Genomic DNA, 14,828 nt, shown 5'->3' with positions numbered 1-14,828 from the left:
TGTACACGAGGAAGTAATTATAGGTATACACAATAAATTATTAATGAAAAAAAAATCAAACCAAGATAAATTGAAAATAAATTGGGGAGAAAAATATAAAATGGTAATTTTTAAATATGTAGAAACAAAAGAGAAGCATAAGTACAAAAAAATATCACATCTTTCTAAAAAAAAAAAAAAAACAAAAAACAATTCATAAAAATTGTTACCACAACATATGAACAAACAAAATAGAGTGTGTACTCGAAGAAAAACTACCAGGCTGCCCAAAGGAAGAAAAAACTAAAACTAAATCAATTTGAAAAAAAATTTCAAATTGAAAAAGAAACGTGAAAAATTGGAACCATCAGACCTCTCGAAAGAAAAATAGTGTACAAAACAAAAAAAATTGAAAAGGTAAAAAAAAAATTACAAAAAAGGTACTCATATATTCAACGACTAAGAATGCGGAATGGGGAATGCGTATTTTTCCCATTCTGAGAGATGACGCGTGACGCAGCAAAAAATGAAAAGTTTCTCCTATAGGTATTTTTCTTATTCTCTTAAAATTATCTCCACATGACGTATTCTTCCGAGAAGTTTTTTGCTCATGAGGCAAAGTCATCGCACACACCCTTTCGTGGGAAAAACTTCTTTACTTGTGACCAGGCAGCTTCAATTTTCTCCAACCCCGCATACCCCCTCCAAAAATTACTTCGAATGATGAAACCTCGGATGACATTCTCCCTCCTCAATTAGAATTAGGGTATCGATATGTAGCGTAGGTCCATTGTTAGATTGGCTTGGCTTGGTTACCTATATTGATTATTAATCGAATTACGATGTTTCATTTTTTGAATTTGTTTTCAGGTATGTACCTTATTTATGCCAATAATGGATCGTGAAACATTCAGTAGCTTTGCAAAAGTAAGACAACGCTGTAGACGCAGTACGTAGATGTTCACTTATATCAACTAATCAAGGTAGAGCACTCGCTTTATAAAAAATGGATATTTCTTTTAAAATAATTGTGCAAACATTTTGGAATGCAGCGGTGACAACTTTTTGGCCATTTGTGCCAATTTCCAAAAATCGAGAAAAAAACCTGAAAACTTACACTAATTTTTTTTTGGTTTTTTGAAATCGGAAATGAGCAAAAAATTGGCACGATGCTGCGTTCCAAAATATTTCTCAGTTTCAGAAATGATATCCTTCGATGTTTTTGCTTAATTACTGCAAATCTTATATACGAGTATGTACTATATTTTGGAACTGGGTCATTTCCCCCCAAACTTGATTGGGTCCCTGGTAGAGTAAAAGTCACGATTTTTACCAAAATGCCCCCCATTTGCCCTATTTGGGGAGACCCATATTTCTCCTCGAAAGTCACCTCCGGTTCTGTAATTTTTTCTTGACTATTTACAACTGTAATGAATGTACCACTCTTATCAAAAAAAAAGATGGATAAACATTATGGATGTTTTCCTTCAGTGGATATACTATAGGAGGTGTGATACCCCACAATAATCTGATTTACAACTACATTTATATTGTTGATCCACTTTTGATTTAGTCAAAATGCTGCGCCTTTTTTTCCGCAATCCATTCCAATACACATTGATTATTCTAAAATCAGTCGTCATGCCAGTAGGTTGCATCAGATAGGAATTGAAATTATATTGGTACGATGGCCACGATCAAAATCTTGGTACATATATCTAACATGCCGTGTACCCACGTTTCTGAAGCCTCCAAACGACCCAGGTTGTACATCCATTTTGTAAATACTGACTCGTTGACTTGAACTATAATTTCCTCACCTCTGATCCTGAAATCTTGACATTTGACCACCTTCCTCCCTGTCGATGACGCAATTTTGAGGAACAAAATGTCCCTACAGTTTTGGGAAGTCTCAATTGACGGGATCCTCATCCACCCTCTTATTCGAATTTCACGAGTTCATCAGCTTGAGAATCTTCCAGACAATCATACTCATTTTTGCAAATAAGAGCCAGTGAACAATGATTTGGTGCCATGGCATATAGCACAAAATATGTGCCAGTAATATTCCGTTTGGAGATATAGTTATCATTTTCTTGAAGTCGTTAGCCTATTCATAATACTAAACACATTTCTAAGGATAGGTAAGTAAAGTTGAAAAAAAGTCTTAAAGAAATTTTAAAAATAGAACCAAAAAAAACAATAAATGAACATCACCAAAAGCAGTCATTTTGAATTTTTGTAGATACATTTTGGGTTCTTTTTGAGGATGTTTTCGATTTGAACAAGGTAAACGGTACATAGCCTGGTTTTTGGCATCCGCTGCACTTTATTTTGTAGCATATATTATAAATCCATGAAAAATTCACTTAATGTGCATGAAGGATAATAACAAAACAACCTTAATGGGTGGTAAAACACATCCCATCAACATTGCTTTCTAATAACTTGTCAATATCAATTTATGATATTTTGGAATAAGTACAATAATATTAGGTATTTATTCCTTCATAGTGGAAATATTGTACTTACCTTGTGTAACAGCATCATTTTTGTACAATTTGCTAGAATCTTTGCCAAAGCAATGGATTGCCCATGGAGCAATAACTCCGATAAATTGCAATAAATATATCAATTTTATTCCATAATAATTACTTATATAATTCACGAAGAAAATTCGAAAAATTTGGTTATTAATTTTGAGGCATTCAACATAGATTCTCATCTCTATCATGGAATCGAAAAATTATTAAATTATTCAACACTAATTAATTACAATTATTCGCGAAGAAGATTAATCTTGCTCAAAATGTATAAATGTCACTAACATAATAAAAATGAAAAAAAAACAATGAACGAATGCTCAAACAAATGGAACGAATCATCCCATACTTAACTCATTAATGTAAAAAGAAAAACATTCGTTAGATCTAATTTACGTAATTACCATGTATTTACATCATCAGGTTCCGAGGGAATGTAATAATATTAATATTTTCCATCAGTGAATCATTACCAAAATATTTTGAATTGTTCCTAATTAAAATAGAGTCCCAACCCAATTTCTAATCAGTTCTCAAACTGTTTTTGATCAATATTGGAGTGATTCAATTACAGTGTCCTAAACATTTTCACTCAATGAACATGAGTCTGATGAGTCGTATGTGAATTTTTTCGATATTTTTGCCCCCCCCCCCCACCCGAGGGAGAGGGGGGAGATATTGACGAAAAAATGTGAAACCATCGTATCTCCGAACGTAATTCAAGTACACCAATTTTTTTTCAAATGGGCCATCTTCAAAAACTTGAAAAAAAACCTTTTTAAAATGTATTTTTGTGTCGTAGGTAGCCCTGCAAAAAAAAATACTCGTGATGAGATTCTGAAATTTTGCACGTAGTTACTTGAACCTTGAAAACTGTATAAAATGCAACAATTTCTCAAAGAGCTCATTTTGGGGCCATGTGCTCCTCCCACCCAATTTTGGATCTGAAAAAGGTTGACAATATGGGTGTTGATTTCATATGAATCAAACCCTGTGAACACGAGTAAGAAGTTGGATTTACAGCTGTACCATTCGAAGGACCGTATTTGAGCGGGTAATTTCCCTAAAGTTGAGTTTTTCGCAAAACATGTTTTTTTAAAGCGCTATGCGCTATCTAAGCCTTGTAACTTGATTCTTATGAGTAAGTGAATTCAAGAAATCATTAAAAAATACAATTTGCACGAAAATTAATAGTGCAGACTGCAACTATTACCTCTAAAAAGTCATTTTATTACATTATTTATAATTAATTATCTGTGGGAAAACTACGTACACTTATAAGTTATTATCACTGGGTTAATATGAGACATAGAAGCTCGAAAACTTGTCAAATGAAATGAATGTTGGTGGAGAACGGAAACAAAATAGCTAACAACTGTTGGCCATATGCCTCAAACATTCTTCAAATTTCTGATTACTTTTTTGACGCATAGTGGTCTCCAACTTTTATGCACAAAACAAATCTCAAAGATAATTTCCACACAATAAAGGAAACAAATTATTAGATTGATTTTCAAAAGATATATCTGTCACCAACAGGGGCCAATAACTTGAAATGAAAGTTAGGTACGTCTGACTTTGAACATGATGATTTGTTTGTTCGAAGACACAACCTTGACAATCCTGTTGGGGTAAATACATAAAGGCCATGCGCATCAAATGCTTTTATGTTTTCATGGTCTATAATCAATATACATACTTAGGTGGTTCAAAATTGCTGACTATCATAATGAGTAATGACAATTCCGTTGAACTGTGAGGCTACCCCTAAATAGGTCTTACCATGTCTGTATCTTTGTCCATTCAACTCATAGGTACCATCCTCATCTTCTTCGTTGTCTTCAGTGACTGCATAAAGTGCATTAAAGTCAATGATTTCCTGATCAAAGAGATGTTGCAGCATCTCTGCACTGCAGGTTGGGGAATGCTGTCTAGAAATCTGTTGTGTGCTAAGAAATGGATGGGTAATTGCTGCATTATGTGAACAGAAACCATCGATTCCGTTATACTTACACTGATGGGTGAACCACGGGTCAATTATTGGCACTTAGGTCCGAAGCAGCCCCACAGTTGAGGTCGATGACAGCAACCAACAGTGCGATTCGATTACCATTTGCGCAGTTGCAGCAATATCTTTTAATTCCAGACAACTGCGTGCAATTGGGTTTGTAATGAATATATCTAGCATCTTATTATATCTGCGCAAATTAATGTGCCTTGATTGTGCATGGACTAACAATTTCTGGGGTTTCCTTTAAGAACGAAAGTGGAATTGTGAAGTCATCTGCCATCAACTCTGCGAGGTAAGAGACTGCCTGCTTGAGTTGATAACTACTAGTAAATAAGATCTTTAAATCCTTGATAGGTAGTTCTGGAAAGTCCCAAAGTTCATCGGAACTTAAAACTTGAAAGGGACGCAGTTTTCTGTCCCAGTTGCTTGTTTCAACTTCAACTGCTAGGGAATTTTCATTGGACATTACTAGCTCAAATGTGAGCCTGGATGGAATCTTATCATCATTTCTGTCGGAATCAACTCTGACTCTCAATTTGAATTTCTGACCAATTATGCCATGAACTGCTTCAACTACCCAGCGAACTTTTGTTACCAGCCTAGGCTAGGTTAGATTCAGAAGTTGACAACTGTGACTTTTGTCCTCTCAAAGGAGGCATACGTAAGGAAAAGGGAGAGGGGAGGAGATGAAATTGTGTGATGGTTCTTCACAAGGATCATTAATTAACCTTGACCAAAGAAGTTACAATGCTTAGGTAGCGCTACAATGAAACATTTTTCGCGACAAACTCAATTTTAGTGGTGATCTACCTTCTCCCCTCTTCCGCCTCAAATGAGGCCCTTAGAATGGTCCAACTGTAAACCCAACTTCATATTCGTGTTCGAGGGGTTTGATTCCAATGAAAACAACACTCATATTGTCAACCTGTTTCAGACTCAAAATTGGGTGGGGAGGTGCCCATGGCTCATAAATGACCTTTTTATACATTTTATAGAGTTTTTAAGTTTTTAAAATTAGCCCACCTGAAGAAAAAAATTTGATGTGTTTCAATTAAATTTTGAGATACCGCGGTTTCAAATTTTCTTTCATCAATGCCTTCCCTCTCAGGGGTGGATCGGCAAAATTTTGTCTCGTACTTTTTAATTACCTGATAACGACCAGTTGAATACTTTTTCGCTAAAATGATGTCTTATCACGATGATGTGAAATGAATTTATTTAGCGTTGCATTCGATTTTATCTAAACGATCGTGTGTTCACATTGAAAAAATTCACAATAATCCGAGGACAGGGACATTTTCGCTCGAAAGGTTCATTTTTCCTTGTTGATTTGAATATAGAATACAATAAAGTGAAATTTTATGATTCAAATTAAACAACTACATATGTACGTCTAAGTATCGTAGATTACAGTCGAGGTAGGTTGGCTTTCGCCTCATCACCGAGTTTGAAGTCTCTTATTATAAATTATCGACTGTCTGGAGGCTCATCCAGATAGCCTGGTTGATGCCGTTGTATGTATGTCCTGCTCACCAGTTTCTTTGGGTAGATACGTAATATGTTTCGTTTCGGAGATTGAACCCCGGTTCATCGCCACCTATGTTTGAACATCTAGGCAACTTTTCTGACATGTAACAATTTGTGCCATAGTAGGCGAACCGAAACGTAAAAATAAGCGGATTATGAAATTTACGATTTCTCATTTAATTTAATAGGACTTTTCTACAATTAGAAACTCCCATTTTGAGGAAATTAATGCTAGACTCGTACTCGTTGGCTCATCACCTAGGTTGAAGTGTTGGTATTGATACACTTTTTCCAGTCATAGTCTAAGCAGCAGTGGGTACCTATATCTACATACATAGATACATACATACACACGTAGGTATACATACTTAATATGTAATTTAGATAGATTGCACGCACATCTGCATCATTTTTTGTAGGCCTGCGTCTTCGCGTCGTCGTACGCCGCTGGCACCGTTCGCAATCATATAATTTTCGCAGTTTCTCCAAAAAAGTATTATGATTGTGAGGAATAAATCGTCGTTTAAGTTTTCGAATGTAGCTCGGGTGATATGGGTAATAACTGAAAGCATTTCAATGATACGGGCAATTTAGTACATATAGCTCGAGGTGTCTGCTTCTAATTTGAACAGAAATACGATTTTTGAAAGGAGCGTTGAACCCCCTCTCATTGCAATTTTAACTGCTCAAATTTTCGATTTTTGGCAAATTTTTGAAAATTCGGAAATACCTAAAAATGAATTTTTAAAAATTTCATGCAAGAAGAAATGTATTTTTTAAATTGTACATACTTTTTCAGTGAAAATGATGATAATCAAATGCTGAAGCTTTTATCGACTCTTTCAAACCGAATTCCATCATTTCCAGTGATTTCGGAGCCATGTAAACGATTTTCGTGTTAATCCTTGTGTTTGAACTTTTTCAAAAGGCCCGAAAATTGATTCGTGCAGCTTAAAATCAAGTTCTGGTGTATATTCGATCTGTTTGATGACGAGTTTATGCCTAATTGGAGAAATATACCAATTTAAAAAAAAAAAAAAAAAACGAATCATTGAAAATTGCTGGTTTAAAAAACACCCAAAGGGTCCGCTTCGTCTGGAAATCATCCCAGTTGTGAATAATCTTCGCTTTGAGCAGGTCCGAAATGAACCAGAACTCAATTTTTAGCTGCCTTAATTAATATCTGTGTCCTTAGAAGGCATTTCAAAATCCTGGAAAATTCAAAAATCGCGCTATGGGCTTCAGAATGGTGAGAGATGGTGAAATTTGGTTTTGAAAAGGCAGTATTAGCTTCAGAATTTATTGACATCACTTTAATTGCAAATGTACGAGTACAAATTATTTTTTTTCAAGTTGATGATTTTTTAAAAAAAACACCAGTTTTGGGTAGATTTTCAAAAAATATCAAGAAATCACAAGTAATTTTTTGGTTTTAAATTGGATTTCTAATTGAACTTGGGTGAAGTTCGTTTTTGTGTAAGTGGAGCATTACAGGTGATCTATGTGCTTTACTTGCCTTTAATATAATACCGATGGGGATCTGCACTATCGGATGACAACACTGATTGCGTCTGTCTTTCAGTCGATATTTTCGAATAATTATCGCCAACTTGCCACCAGTTGTAGGAGTGTCGTATTTCGTATCGTCATCAAAATGACGTATTCTTTCATTTATGAAATTATGTGAGATGAACCAATGCGCAGACTATACCTTATACTTATTCGTGTGCTTGATGGAAGCAGCGATTGCAAAAATGTCAATAGCCTGCATTCAATTTTGAAAAAAAGTCTTCAGTTTTTTATTCGTCGAACAAATTCCATTAGTTTTTAGTCTTTGAAAAAACTTAAATCTGTACAGTAGTGAAATTGGAAAGACTTTTTATCAAGTTATTTGTTTTTATTTCTCGAGATTTTAGAAAAAACTTTTACGAACGGCGATTTTTATATTGCCCTAAACTCTTGCGGAGATATTTCTTTCTCGTTTTTCTGCATTCCTCTTGAGTAGGTAAATATTTTTCGATTAAGTTGCTTAAACGGATTCGTTTCTTTTTTTCACTTCCCATTTAATTAGATGAAGGTTATTTGTAACTTACTTGGGATGATGGTATTCAATTTAGTCAAAAGTTCTGTGGCAGCATGGCTAATTCGATGTTTCCAGTTGCTTTTTTATGCTCTGATCACGAGATCTTTTTGCACACATGAGAGCTTTGTGTGAGTTCAATGTTCATCTATATTTTCATTTGAAAAAATTGATGAGAAAAACTCAAAAGCAATAATATTGACAATTTTTTAAATCAAATTCTGGAAATTTTTACTTTTAGGTTGAGTAGACTACTTGTTTTTTTGTTTTGTTGTTGTTGTACACAATTGTATTCAAATTTCGGCAACGCAGGAAACATTTTCGAGGAGAAGAATGTGATCTCTTGATAATTACATTACATATATGAGTTTTGTTGCAAAATGTGAACTTTGTTTGTCTCGAAGACGGTTGTTTTATCCGTGCACTTTTACCTGCTTTGAAACTTCTTGAAACTGTGTGACAAGGAGGGAAAGGAGTGAATTTTTATTCAGTTTTAGGTCTTTTAATGCCTCCTTTCCTCCTATAGTACCTGCCCACTTATCTTGAATGAAAACTGAGTAAACATAGGTACTACCTTCTACCTGTGTCTGCATTTTTGGCATATTATTAGGCATATTGAATTAACAGTTGTAGCATTTTTCGAGTACCACTATACTTTAGTACGGAGTATATCGCATTAGTGTAGTGTAACATAGTGAAATGAAGATTTTTTTCTGTTTGTTTATGACGAAATCTTGAAAACATATAATTCGTTGAAGTGTCGGTTTTTTTTCGATTTAAAAATTTTAATTAAGATCGCCGAAAGCTTTCATCTCGCAATGTGAATTAAAATTCTTTCATTTTTTTTCCTCAAGTGTACTTGGGTACATTACAAACAGAGGATGCTGAACCGACATTAGCTTTTTGTGTTGTTGAAAGAATGGATTTAACAAAATGAGAAACTGTTTGTGCAAAGATGCTTTTTTTATGCTGTTTACTGGCGAGAGCAAATTGTATGAGGGGTCAGTTTTTGTTAACAACACTTTTCTGTACTTCTATGTTTTCTTGTGTTCGCTCGAAGTCAAAACGAGTGGTATGTGTTGTGTACAGGGTGCTACCAAACTGACTGGCGTGTGATTTTTTTTTGCAAATTTAAAAGCACGAGTCAGAACAGTTCAGACGAATTGAGAATTTTTAAAATCGGGTTTATTGGTCTATGAATAATAAAAATGTGCAAATGAAGCAGGGATTCAGGAAGCATGCTAAGTGCCCTAAACCTGTTTTCGAGATATTCGCGTTTAAAGGGCGGTAACCGTGATTGTGACGTCATATTGGTGTGTGGCTATGAACACCAAGGCACATAGCATACTTTCACCTATTTTTCGCCAACCTATGAAAAAATTAGCCAGATTTTCGATTTTTTAAACTGAACAATTCACGTATAGAAAAATACCCTTTTTTGCATTTTTAGGTATTTGAGGTAAGGAAAATGCAATTTACTCGAAATTTTGATCGAGGACATAGGTATTTGAGGTAAGGAAAATGATCTACGTAAAAAACTCTACAAGATGGAGGTTGTTTGAAAGTTTGCCGCGCCATAGAAAAAAACTTATAAAAGCTCAAAGTTGAAAGACTCTTGAAAAAATATGGTTTTTTTGTATTTTTTCGTAGTTAAATACAATTTACTCGAAATTTTGATCGAGGACATAGGTATTTGAGGTAAGGAAAATGATCTACGTAAAAAACACTACAAGATGGAGTTGGTTTGAAAGTTTGTCGCGCCACAGAAAAAAACTTATAAAAGCTCAAAGTTGAAAGACTCTTGAAAAAATGTGGTTTTTTCGTGTTGTTTTGTAGTTAAATACAATTTACTAGAAATTTTGATCGAGGACATAGGTATTTGAGGTGAGGGAGTTGGTTTTAATTTTAAAAGCTCGAAATTCGACAATACAAAAAAAACATGAAAACCAGTATGTCCTCGATCAAAATTTCAAGTACATATGTAAATTGTAATTAACTACAAAAAAAACATGAAAAAACCATATTTTTTCAAGAGTTTTGCAACTTTGAGCTTTTATAAGTTTTTTTCTATGTCGCGGCAAACTTTCAAACAACCTCCATCTTGTTCAGAATTTAAGGTAGATCATTTTCCTTACCTCAAATACTTATGTCCTCGATCAAAATTTCGAGTAAATTGCATTTAACTACAAAAAAACACGAAAAAATAATATTTTATTAAGAGTTTCACAACTTTGAGCTTTTATATTTTGTTTTCTATCGTGCGGAAAACTTTCAAACCAACTCCATCTTGTAGAGTTTTTTACGTAGATCATTTTCCTTACCTCAAATACCTATGTCCTCGATCAAAATTTCGAGTAAATTGCATTTAACTACAAAAAAATTCGAAAAAATAATATTTTTTTAAAAGTTTTACTACTTTGAGCTTTTATATTTTTTTTTTCTATTGCGCGGAAAACTTTCAAACCAACTCCATCTTGTAGAGTTTTTTACGTAGATCATTTTCCTCACCTCAAATACCTATGTCCTCGATCAAAATTTCGAGTAATTTCCGTATTAACAAATAGAAGCAGGTTCAACTCATAACTTGTACAGAAAACAATTATTCGATAGGCTGGCTCAAACGGCACTTACAAGGGAACTACCTGAACCGGCAGAAACGAAAATGAACGAATCAAAGCTCGATCGAAAGGGGACCACCTCAGGACCCCAAATCCAAAATTTCAAGTGCTGAAGTTGATTTCTCGATTTTTGGTGAATTTTTGAAAATTGAAAAATCCAAGAAAATATCAATTAATACCAAAAATAGAAAATATTGATGAAAATTGAAATTTTCTCGGGAAGTGGTTCAGATGGCATCCCTAACTCATTTACAACTATCGAAATTCGTAAAACCTCAATTCCAGTCATTCTGGAGCCTCCAGCGATTTTTTATCATTTCTCCAGAAACTTGAAATTGCTCTGGAACGGCTAAAAACCAACTTCAGCACAAATCACTTCATTTTGGGCCTATGTGGGTTGCATTTAACCATTTTTTGCGGTTGTCGCGAAAATCGGCTTCTGCCAGTTCAGATGTGTATTTTTGCACACTGGAAAAAATGCCAAAATTTGAAAATGTTAAATATTCAATCTTTTGCGATGCTACCCATCCGAAATCGAGCTCCATCCTATTTTCGAAGTTCCGAATAGGTGAAACCCCCATTTCGACCATTCTGGAGCCTCCAGCGATTTTTTATCATTTCTCCAGAAACTTGAAATTGCTCTGGAACGGCTAAAAATCAACTTCAGCACAAATCACTTTATTTGGGGCCTATGTGGGTTGCCTTTAACCATTTTTTGCGGTTGTCGCGAAAATCGGCTTCTGCCAGTTCAGATGTGTATTTTTGCACACTGGAAAAAATGCCAAAATTTGAAAATGTTAAATATTCAATCTTTTGCGATGCTACCCATCCGAAATCGAGCTCCATCCTATTTTCGAAGTTCCGAATAGGTGAAACCCCCATTTCGACCATTCTGGAGCCTCCAGCGATTTTTTATCATTTCTCCAGAAACTTGAAATTGCTCTGGAACGGCTAAAAACCAACTTCAGCACAAATCACTTCATTTTGGGCCTATGTGGGTCGCATTTAACCATTTTTTGCGGTTGTCGCGAAAATCGGCTTCTGCTAGTTCAGATGTGTATTTTTGCACACTGGAAAAAATGCCAAAATTTGAAAATGTTAAATATTCAATCTTTTGCGATGCTACCCATCCGAAATCGAGCTCCATCCTATTTTCGAAGTTCCGAATGGGTGAAACCCCCATTTCGACCATTCTGGAGCCTCCAGCGATTTTTTATCATTTCTCCAGAAACTTGAAATTGCTCTGGAACGGCTAAAAATCAACTTCAGCACAAATCACTTTATTTGGGGTCTATGTGGGTTGCCTTTAACCATTTTTTGCGGTTATCGCGAAAATCGGCGTCTGCTGGTTCAGATGTGTATTTTTACCCATTGGCCTGTACGAGTACATGTGCAGTACCAAGTGGGCACATTATGTACTTTCTTTGGAAAAAAATTCATGTTAGAGCTTGAATCAGGATAGGTGGCATCACAAAAGATGAAATATCAACATTTTCAAATTTTGCAGTTTATTCATTGCACAAGTCAATGGGAAAAATACACATCTGAATTGGCAGAAGCCGATTTTCGCGACAACCGCAAAAAATGGTTAAAGGCAACCCACATAGGCCCCAAATAAAGGGACTTGTGCTGAAGTTGATTTTTAGCCGTTCCAGAGCAATTTCAAGTTTCTGGAGAAATGATGAAAGTCGCTGGAGGCTCCAAAATGGCCGAAATGGGAGTTTTACCTATTCGGAACGTCGAAAATAGGTCGGAGCTCGATTTCGGATAGGTAGCATTGCAAAAGATGGAATATTTAACATTTTCAAATTCTGGCGTTTTTTCCAGTGAGCAAAAATACACATCTGAACTGGCAGAAGCCGATTTTCGCGACAACCGCAAAAAATGGTTAAAGGCAACCCACATAGGCCCAAAATGAAGTGATTTGTGCTGAAGTTGGTTTTTAGCCGTTCCAGAGCAATTTCAAGTTTCTGGAGAAATGATAAAAAATCGCTGGAGGCTCCAGAATGACTGGAATTGAGGTTTTACGAATTTCGATAGTTGTAAATGAGTTAGGGATGCCATCTGAACCACTTCCCGAGAAAATTTCAATTTTCATCAATATTTTCTATTTTTGGTATTAATTGATATTTTCTTGGATTTTTCAATTTTCAAAAATTCACCAAAAATCGAGAAATCAACTTCAGCACTTGAAATTTTGGATTTGGGGTCCTGAGGTGGTCCCCTTTCGATCGAGCTTTGATTCGTTCATTTTCGTTTCTGCCGGTTCAGGTAGTTCCCTTGTTAGCATACTTCCTTACGTTTTCAGGTATGGCACTTACAGAGTGCGCTATCTTTCGGCCTGATTTTAAAGTACTAAAAGTAGGTATTGGGTATCGTAAGTAGGTAAAAAGGTGCTGATTTTGATGTAGAACATCGTAGCGGTCTTAACTCAATTTTCATTTTCAGGGCACTTAGCATGCTTCCTGAATCCCTGCTTCAAATATTGGGCGGAGTTTTGAAAATTTTCAATTTTAATTTTTTTTTTTCGTTCTGTTGATATCCCACAGTTTCTTGGAGTTGAACTTCGAAATACATATCTTACGTGTGGAGTGTTTGTATCTGCAGATTTTCCAAGGAGTGGAATACTATTGATTATTTCGTATAACTTGCATTCAAGTCTTTTCTGAGTGCTTCAAGTGAATGGAAACACTTAGGTAGGTACTTACAAAAATGATGGTCTATATCAACCGGGACGATTAAATAGAAGGGATATGATATTACGCAATCAACAGTGAAACGATTACTTACTCAAACCCAATACTTCTGATATGAAACCTGTCTTGTCTACAAAATATTTCTTGTTTCGTAGATTTCCAAAGTCTATATCGTGTGAATGAGATTGCTGACTCATTTAAGGTGGTAGTTCAATCGAAAAAATATTTGTGATTCTAATTTGATGAACAGAACATATCTCAATTTCTACACTTATTTAAATTAATAGGTACAAACTTTCAAATGAACCTTTTTTACCATCATCTGGTAATATTTCCAAAATTATGCATTATCACTGACTGATTCAACATCGTCGTCGTCTGATACTCGCAGGCTATTTGAAACAACTGATGTCGGATCTATTTCCCTAATTCTTCGATTTCGTTTTAGGACTCGGTCTTTGTGATGGAGAACCTTACATCACTGAACTACGTAAATTGCTATTGAGACATGAGACGTTAGTTTTTAAACTTACCTGCATTTTTTTTTTCGAATAAATATTTCCCAAGTTCAAGAAGGTATGAATACAGCCATACAAGCATTGGATGCATTTTCATCCCATTTTTCTTGGAAATGAAGGGCTCTGGAAAAATTTTTGTTTAGACGTAGGTATCTAAATTAAAAAATTCAAATTTCCGATCAAATTGGTATACATTTTTTTTCCAGTTCAAACAAAAAATTTTCAACCTTTTCATTTCCAAAAAAAAAATGCTTCTAGTTCAACGACCGTATACCGTATGTACCTATTCTTGTTATTGGACTTGGAAAATTGTACTGAAAAAAAAAAAAAAAAACACAGGCAAGTTCAAAAACTAAAGTCTCGTCAATTTGACTGCTTTTGCTGCAATATGGCTGCAATAAGTATATTTATTATGGCTAGGGAATCAACCAATATGGTGAAAGCAAATCTTTATACCTTCAAGGAATTCCGTGCACGTCCATGAAAAAATCGTCTTCGTGTGATAAGACTCTGGGATGCCCTGAAATGAAAAATTTGCATCTGAGTGCAGTAAAACTGAACCATGGAAGATCCACGAAGCTAACCAATGTTCAATCAGGACCATCAGGACTCAAATGAACCCTTCAGAGCATATTCAAACCTTATCAGTGATGCGTAAAATCGTACTTTTTTTTTACACGGAATTACCCTTCAGGCATAACGAAATGCAAAAACTATCTTGCAATCAGCGAATAGCTGACGACGACGAATCACATATTATAGCGAATGTTTGGTCATTTATAGGGTTTTCATTGGCTTATGACATTCCTGCCGGGCATGAATTCATGACTACTGATTAGCCGGATTAATTTCAATA

General features: G+C 35.1%; 1 protein-coding gene across 1 annotated transcript in view; it reads left to right on the top strand.

Moving 5' to 3' along the window:
- LOC135841264 (nephrin-like) overlaps positions 1 to 14,828 on the top strand; it is a 1,354,679-nt gene that overhangs the window by 109,697 nt on the left and 1,230,154 nt on the right. The gene's annotated exons all lie outside the window — the stretch shown is intronic.

This window comes from Planococcus citri, chromosome 3 (assembly GCF_950023065.1).
Source record: "Planococcus citri chromosome 3, ihPlaCitr1.1, whole genome shotgun sequence".
Lineage (NCBI taxonomy): Eukaryota > Metazoa > Arthropoda > Insecta > Hemiptera > Pseudococcidae > Planococcus > Planococcus citri.
This window is presented reverse-complemented; position numbering and strand designations above follow the sequence as displayed.